The sequence below is a fragment of the Gymnoscopelus microlampas genome, assembly GCF_963454915.1.
Source record: "Gymnoscopelus microlampas genome assembly, chromosome: 20".
In the NCBI taxonomy this organism is placed as follows: domain Eukaryota; kingdom Metazoa; phylum Chordata; class Actinopteri; order Myctophiformes; family Myctophidae; genus Gymnoscopelus; species Gymnoscopelus microlampas.
In genome coordinates, this window is record NC_139957.1 from 8311444 (window position 1) to 8321137 (window position 9694).

The window sequence follows — 9694 nt, forward strand, 5'->3', positions numbered from 1 at the left end:
AAATCTTCTAAAGCTCTAAGGTATTCTCTAAAATTCAAATGGTAGCCGATATGTCCTAAGTAGGCCGAACGTTGTAGAGTTGGAACGGAGTTTGTAGCTAAAAGTATGAAGGACTAGTTAGGGGTCAAAAAACGGGCCGAATACGTAGTGACAATAACGTCAGTGTGCTCGCTAAGTATATACTGTTAGGCACATACGTGAAATGTGTCCTCTGCACTTTAACAACCAACAGCCTCAAATCACTGTAAGATTGCCACATTGTTGACCTGACCTGGAATCGTACCCAGGACATCCAGGACCTCTGGTTCACCAGGCAGGCCCACTAACCACTCAGCTATGGCACTCTGATTAACATCATGTCAGAAAATGAATGGAAACAAAAGTCTGACTATACTGAGTCAGAGTCAAGCTTTACAAAATGTAAGTTGTGTAAAAAAAAAGTCTGACTATACTAAGTTGTTATTTGTTTGTTTGTTTAAGTCAGGCTATACTCTACTCAGAGTCATAAGTTTACAAAATGTACTAAAGTACAGTGAACGTCTGTGCGGTTTGTCTTCATCACTGAAAATAACGTACATGTAAACAGATATAAAACTGCTGTCATGTGCAGTTGGGGTGAAGAAACACAACCATTTCACTCCTAGTAGTACCTATTTGATTTGACATCCTGACTTGCTGCTGTGGCTGAGGCTTGAACCTGTTACCTGCGGCTCACTAGTCAGTGACTCTATCCATTCACCTACAGCTGTTTCCTTGTAATCTGTGGTTCTAAAACCTTTTGTTGTCAACCCCCCAAATTGACATGTATTTGGGCAGTGGACCCCAATGTGAAAAGATGTAGTGTCAGGGCCCCCCATGAAAAAGATTTATATTTATGCTGTAACACATTTAAAGTTATTTGTCTTGTTTGTTGTTCAAGTCAAAGCACCAGGAAGGCTGTACTTGAGAGCCATCTGTTAGCTCAATGGGTTGAGACACAGTATTCATGATCCAGAGGCCATGAGTTCAAATCCCATTGATGTCTTTCCTATGAGTCTTTCCTTTGCAGACTGGCTTCCAGAAGATCAAGTGAAAACCAGCAGGAAGGCTGTATTTGTCATCCAACTGTTAGCTCAATGGGTTGAGACGCAGTATACATGATCCAGAGGCCATGAGTTCAAATCCCACTGGTGTCTTTACTGTGATGCTTTCCTTTGCAGACTAACTTCTAGAAAAACAAGTTAAAAGCACCAGGAGACCTGTAACTCTCAGTCAACAGCATAGCTCAACTGGTAGAGCGTCTGTCCAATAACATGACTTGACTTCACTTGAGTGGGTTCGATTCCCATTCGAGTGAAGTTTCCCCGGTATCTTGGGGCAACGGATAAATTGACTGATATCCTTAGTGATGCTTCCCTTTGCAGACTAACTTCCAGAAAACAAGTTAAAAGCACCAAGAAACCTGTAACTCTCAGTCGACAGCATAGCTCAACTGGTAGAGCGTCTGTCCAATAACATGACTTCACTTCACTTCAGTGGGTTCGATTCCCACTCGAGTGAAGTTTCCCCGGTATCTTGGGGCAACGGATAAATTGACTGATATCCTTAGTGATGCTTCCCTTTGCAGACTAACTTCCAGAAAACAAGTTAAAAGCACCAAGAAACCTGTAACTCTCAGTCGACAGCATAGCTCAACTGGTAGAGCGTCTGTCCAATAACATGACTTCACTTCACTTCAGTGGGTTCGATTCCCACTCGAGTGAAGTTTCCCCGGTATCTTGGGGCAACGGATAAATTGACTGATATCCTTAGTGATGCTTCCCTTTGCAGACTAACTTCCAGAAAACAAGTTAAAAGCACCAAGAAACCTGTAACTCTCAGTCGACAGCATAGCTCAACTGGTAGAGCGTCTGTCCAATAACATGACTTCACTTCACTTCAGTGGGTTCAATTCCCACTGGAGTCAAGTGTCCCCGGTAACTTGGGGCAACGGATAAATTGACTGATATCCGTAGAATAACTTGTAGGAGTGTGCTGGTTCAAATCCAGTTCAACCCAGGACCGAGCGGTCCTGGGTTCGATTCCCACTAACGTCAAGTCCCCGGTAAATTGGGGCAGCGGATAAATTGACTGATATCCGTAGAATAACTTGTAGGAGTGTCCTGGTTCAAATCCAGTCACCACCTTAGTAACTGAGACCGAATCTGGCCAATTCGGTCTCAGTTACTGAGATAGATAGAGGGTGTGTAGAGTGGGCGGAGTAGAGTAGGGGTAGAGTAAAGAGGGAATGTAGTGGGAGGAGTAGGACTAGGGGGAGGAGTAGAACTAGGGGGAGGAGTAGGACTAGGAGTAGAACTAGAGTAGGGGGCCAGAGTAGGAGTAGAGGCCAGAGTAGGGGGAGGAGTAGGGCCAGAGTAGGAGAAAGGGTAGGGCCCAGAGTAGGGGGAGGAGTAGGGCCAGAGTAGGAGAAGGGGGAGGGCCCAGAATAGGGGGAGGAGTAGGGCCAGAGAAGGGGGAGGGGCCAGAGTAGGGGGAGGGGTAGGGCCAGAGTAGGGGGAGGGCCCAGAATAGGGGGAGGAGTAGGAATAGGGGCCAGGAGTAGGAATAGAGGCCAGGAGTAGGGGGCTGAGTAGGGCTAGGAGTAGAGGCCGGAGGAGTGTAGGGGTGGGGGGGGGGAGAGTAGAGGGCCATGGTTTTGGTTTCTGTATGTACATTCCTATTTCCCTCTAGTTGTCCTCTTATTGCAACTCTCTAATAAAATTTCACCTCCATACAGAAACCAAAACCATATCCCTCTCCTGGCTACCTACTCTGGCCTCTACTCCTCCCACCTACTCCTCCCCCTATTCTGGGCCCTCCCCCTTCTCCTACTCTGGCCCTACTCCTCCCCCTATTCTGGGCCCTCCCCCTTCTCTAACCCTAACCCTAACCCTCCCCCTTCTCCTACTCTGGCCCTCCCCCTACTCTGGCCCTACTCCTCCCCCTATTCTGGTCCTCCCCCTATTCTGGGCCCTCCCCCTTCTCCTACTCTGGCCCTACTCCTCCCCCTACTCTGGGCCCTACTCTTCCCCTCCTATTCTGGGCCCTCCCCCTTCTCCTACTCTGGCCCTACTCCTCCCCCTATTCTGGGCCCTCCCCCTACTCCTCCTCTGGCCCTACTCCTCCCCCTATTCTGGGCCCTCCCCCTACTCCTCCTCTGGCCCTACTCCTCCCCCTATTCTGGGCCCTCCCCCTTCTCCTACTCTGGCCCTACTCCTCCCCCTACTCTGGGCCCTACCCTTTCTCCTACTCTGGCCCTACTCCTCCCCCTACTCTGGCCTCTACTCCTACTCTGGCCCCCTACTCTAGTTCTACTCCTAGTCCTACTCCTCCCCCTAGTTCTACTCCTCCCCCTAGTCCTACTCCTCCCACTACATTCCCTCTTTACTCTACCCCTACTCTACTCCGCCCACTCTACACACCCTCTATCTATCTCAGTAACTGAGACCGAATTGGCCAGATTCGGTCTCAGTTACTAAGGTGGTGACTGGATTTGAACCAGGACACTCCTACAAGTTATTCTACGGATATCAGTCAATTTATCCGCTGCCCCAATTTACCGGGGACTTGACGTTAGTGGGAATCGAACCCAGGACCGCTCGGTCCTGGGTTGAACTGGATTTGAACCAGCACACTCCTACAAGTTATTCTACGGATATCAGTCAATTTATCCGTTGCCCCAAGTTACCGGGGACACTTGACTCCAGTGGGAATTGAACCCACTGAAGTGAAGTGAAGTCATGTTATTGGACAGACGCTCTACCAGTTGAGCTATGCTGTCGACTGAGAGTTACAGGTTTCTTGGTGCTTTTAACTTGTTTTCTGGAAGTTAGTCTGCAAAGGGAAGCATCACTAAGGATATCAGTCAATTTATCCGTTGCCCCAAGATACCGGGGAAACTTCACTCGAGTGGGAATCGAACCCACTGAAGTGAAGTGAAGTCATGTTATTGGACAGACGCTCTACCAGTTGAGCTATGCTGTCGACTGAGAGTTACAGGTTTCTTGGTGCTTTTAACTTGTTTTCTGGAAGTTAGTCTGCAAAGGGAAGCATCACTAAGGATATCAGTCAATTTATCCGTTGCCCCAAGATACCGGGGAAACTTCACTCGAGTGGGAATCGAACCCACTGAAGTGAAGTCATGTTATTGGACAGACGCTCTACCAGTTGAGCTATGCTGTCGACTGAGAGTTACAGGTTTCTTGGTGCTTTTAACTTGTTTTCTGGAAGTTAGTCTGCAAAGGGAAGCATCACTAAGGATATCAGTCAATTTATCCGTTGCCCCAAGATACCGGGGAAACTTCACTCGAATGGGAATCGAACCCACTCAAGTGAAGTCAAGTCATGTTATTGGACAGACGCTCTACCAGTTGAGCTATGCTGTTGACTGAGAGTTACAGGTCTCCTGGTGCTTTTAACTTGTTTTTCTAGAAGTTAGTCTGCAAAGGAAAGCATCACAGTAAAGACACCAGTGGGATTTGAACTCATGGCCTCTGGATCATGTATACTGCGTCTCAACCCATTGAGCTAACAGTTGGATGACAAATACAGCCTTCCTGCTGGTTTTCACTTGATCTTCTGGAAGCCAGTCTGCAAAGGAAAGACTCATAGGAAAGACATCAATGGGATTTGAACTCATGGCCTCTGGATCATGAATACTGTGTCTCAACCCATTGAGCTAACAGATGGCTCTCAAGTACAGCCTTCCTGGTGCTTTGACTTGAACAACAAACAAGACAAATAACTTTAAAATGTGTTACAGCATAAATATAAATCTTTTTCATGGGGGGCCCTGACACTACATCTTTTCACATTGGGGTCCACTGCCCAAATACATGTCAATTTGGGGGGTTGACAACAAAAGGTTTTAGAACCACAGATTACAAGGAAACAGCTGTAGGTGAATGGATAGAGTCACTGACTAGTGAGCCGCAGGTAACAGGTTCAAGCCTCAGCCACAGCAGCAAGTCAGGATGTCAAATCAAATGGGTACTACTAGGAGTGAAATGGTTGTGTTTCTTCACCCCAACTGCACATGACAGCAGTTTTATATCTGTTTACATGTACGTTATTTTCAGTGATGAAGACAAACCGCACAGACGTTCACTGTACTTTAGTACATTTTGTAAACTTATGACTCTGAGTAGAGTATAGCCTGACTTAAACAAACAAACAAATAACAACTTAGTATAGTCAGACTTTTTTTTTACACAACTTACATTTTGTAAAGCTTGACTCTGACTCAGTATAGTCAGACTTTTGTTTCCATTCATTTTCTGACATGATGTTAATCAGAGTGCCATAGCTGAGTGGTTAGTGGGCCTGCCTGGTGAACCAGAGGTCCTGGATGTCCTGGGTACGATTCCAGGTCAGGTCAACAATGTGGCAATCTTACAGTGATTTGAGGCTGTTGGTTGTTAAAGTGCAGAGGACACATTTCACGTATGTGCCTAACAGTATATACTTAGCGAGCACACTGACGTTATTGTCACTACGTATTCGGCCCGTTTTTTGACCCCTAACTAGTCCTTCATACTTTTAGCTACAAACTCCGTTCCAACTCTACAACGTTCGGCCTACTTAGGACATATCGGCTACCATTTGAATTTTAGAGAATACCTTAGAGCTTTAGAAGATGTAAAACCTCTAGAACCGTAAACCTTTAAAACCTTTTCCCCCCTGTTCTGAATTCCCATAGACGTCTTTAATATCGCGTCAAATAAGAACTGTGTTCCAAACATAAACAAATGACCCCGGCGGTTTTACTCTTATGGATATGAAGCATCAACTGACGGTGAGAAAACGCTAATGTTACTTCTGCCGAATTAGTTAAATTTGCCAGAAACTGACTTTTTCAAATATGAGTGACTGACTATCATAAACAATGCCGAGGCTCCTCCCTGACAATATTGCCGAGGCAGTTTGTTTATTTTTGGACCACAATTCTTATGAGACGATTCTATGATGACCCAATGTTATTCTCCATAGGGAAATGACTTTACAACCCAGGGGATGGACGAGTGACGTCAGGACTTCTGTACTCTGGGTTAACATGTGCATGTACAAACTGGATGTATCCACTAGAGGGCAGTGTTGCCCTTCCACCTCGGTCCGGTATGCCTCTCGGTCGGTCGGAAGGAACGATCAATTATAACAATTGGGGGTCAGGCAAACGAGCTCGACCATTTTATCTTTCAGGGAACAACAGTAATGGAACAGATGTTTTCACATATACAGTGTATTATTTTATTCCCAATGTGCAATGAGGTCATTTTTGAACGTCCCATTTTGGTCCCTGAAGGGTGCAGAATGAAAGTTTTAATTGCGTCTTTGTCGGATGTCTTCTGAACGTCCAAACCTCTACATAAGGGCTTATTCTAGTCCAAATGTGGTCATCTTTTCTACGTCAAATTTAGACTAATTATAGACATCTTTACCCCAATCTTAGTTTTTGTATAGTTGATGTTTAGTCTTCTGTTTGTCCTTTTTGAATTTGTAAGTTTTATTTGGCCTTGTTTTATGTTTTTTATGTTATTATATTGTATTGTATTGTAGCTCCCCATGTCCCCTTTCCCAAAGGACCACAATTGAAACAAGCCTACGGGCTTTCTTGTGTTTTTTATCCATTTGAATTTTAATATTCAATAAACTAATCAAACAATCCACTTCTTCTAGGCTCGGTGCATAACTGTAATCCCCATTTCCTGTTCATTTTCCTGTAGCTTTAACATAGTTAGTAGTTAACATGCTGCTAAGCTAATCAAACAAAGCTACAGGAAAATGAACAAGATCAAATGGTTATGCCACCTTCTGAAAACTGGGAATACAGTACACAGAGGTTTACAAACAAATCACAATTCAATACACACTTATTTCCTTATTATCTCTTTATTCTTCTTGTGAATACACAGCTGCGCAAACAAATGTTCCACAATTACAGTATTCCACATATTGAATATTTGTGGACTGGAACTAGACCCCCTGAAATGGAATCTAGTTCATAGGACCACAATGGAAACAAGTCCCCAGGACTTGTGTTATCCTTTTAGCCTTAACGTACCTCATGACGTTTACCTTCCTGACAAATTAAGTATTAAAACAAACAGCAGATCAAGCCAGCTTTGAATTATTTTTGACAGAACAGAAGCGGGACAGCCACTTAACTCCCACAATGTTGTTCCATGCAGTCTAGCTCAAGACTGAATACAGAAGGTCATACAGAAGGACACACACACACACACACACGCACACGCACACGCACACGCACACAGAGTAGTCACTAGGGCTGATTAAGCTTGATCCAGAACAGAACAGTTAACTTCTCTTTTTTTTGTTTTTACACGTCAGAATCAGGTTTATTGTCACATCACAGGTACAAAAGTGGGTGAAATTCGTTTTTGTATATCGTTCCCATCGCAACGTTAATTTCCATAGAAAGAAGAGGGGGGGGAGAAGAAGAGGGGTGGGGGGCAAGTGGGAAGGAGATCAAACAAGACAACAACAGAAGGCCAAACAAGTTATCTACATATTTACAAAGTACCTGAGATAATAAAAACTAAGGTGCCTGAGCATAGCAGCAATGTATGTATACTGTGCATGATATACTTATGGACGTTAAGGTGCTTAGAGAAAAAGAGCACAATTAAAAAAAAGACAAAAAAGTCAGTGGGTTATACATGGGATTAAGGTGCAAAAGGTCAGCGCGTGTCCACCTAGGGTGGACTGACCCTGGTATAATCCGCAAGTAGCTCCATGAGGGAGAGCAACAAAAAAGTCATTTGTACCTGGTGTAGTCCACTGGTATGTCCGAGGGGGGCTAAGTCCACGTCACTAGTCGAATGAAAATAAAATAATAATAAAACATAATAGCACAGCCTACTTTGCAGGGACACCCTTTTTGCTTGGGCCGGTTCCACAACAACTGAAAAATATTAAACAAGCGCTGTACTGAATAGCCAGGGTAAGGTCCAACCAGAGCTACTTCGTTGAACAGAACACAAGTTCAAATTACACAATACTGTACAATACTGTGACACTAAGATCCCCCACAATGGACAGTGAAAGTTCAAGTTAAATCAGTCCTGAGTGCCTGCTGTGTGTCCTCCGCCTCCCCTTCTCGCTGGAGCATGCTTGAGGTGGTCTGCGGCATGCTGCCTTATGAGGTCCTCTGTGGCTTCTGGGTCGAATTTCATGACTGCATCTGCATAGTAGAAAAAGACAATAAAAAATGTGCAACGGCAACATGCTGTCCTAGTCCCTGACATAATACACAGCTCGATTGAACTCCTGCCATCTGGTAGGAGGTTCAAGAGCTCAGGGGGAAGCACCAGCATGTCATCCAACAGCTGCCCCAAACCATCAGAACCCTGAACCCATGCTCGCCATATATTGCCCCCAAAACCAACATCTTGAAAGACGGATTGCACTTTGAATGCATCAGCACTTTTTACCAATGTTGTCTGCTCTTTACTTTTTAATGTTTGCCTCTTTTTAATGTGCACCATGAGTTGTGGAGAATGGTATTTTGCTCCCCTGTATGCCTAGTGTGTATTGTGGAAGTGACAATAAAGCTGATTGTGAGTCTCCATATTGACATGCAAAAATGCTTGTACATCCACAACTTGTTTAATACAAAGCCATCTCCCTTCTACACCTAACCACCAGTTATTTAAAATGTTATGATAGCAACGGTAACGGTAGACAGTTGGCATTGTATTTTTATGTCAACAGGGAAGGACATGTTTTACCCAATTACGTTTAGATTTGTCCTTGGTCAACATGAAATATGGGCTTACCTTGTATTGCGCTGAAAGTCGCAGTCTTCTCTTTTTCCCCCTTCATGTTCAACTGTGCCATCAGACTGTTACTGAAGAGCCTTAAGAAAAACAAATTACATTTAATAATGTAGTAGAATTAGGATTTATTGTAAAACATGGTATACACCCTTTATACTACTAATTTTCACTTAATGTTCAACCATTAGGTCATTGACATGACATAACAGAGGATTCAGGTGTTAAGCTAAAAAAAAAAAAGGCAAATTAATGGAAACATGCAGTCAGGCGCTCATCTAGAAGAATTAACCAAATAAGTGTTTACACATTGAAAACCACAGCACACCCAAACATCACACACTAATTCATAGTGTATGTTGAAACATACCTGTCAAGAACTTTGTGGACACAATCCTTAACGTCCTTCCCTCTATAACGGGAAAGTTGCAGCACCTGTTGGAATAAGTCCATGAAAACTTTCACTGATATATCCCAGAGGAACATAAAAAGTGTGCGAGTGCATCTTATGCTGTTCATTACTTCCAGACTCTTGAAAAGCCTACCAGGGTATTAAAAGCTTGGACATCACTGAGGAGTTGCTCCTCTCTCTGGAAGTCCTCCATTCTCTCAACATGACTGGCCGCTGAAGAGGCAGGTTCTTTAATGAATATTGATTTGGTCAGGACTTTCTTCTGGTATACTGAAAAATAAGTAAGTGTACATTAACACAGAGAAATGTTATAGTTGTGTTAAATGTTATATGAAATAGCACAGAACTTACCTTGTTGTGTTGGCAATGGGAATGCCCATGTTGGCCTCTCAGTCACTGCATAGCACCTGTACTAAGAACAAAAGTACATTTTAGAAATGACAAAGTGATATTTTTGCATTAAAACTTTCCA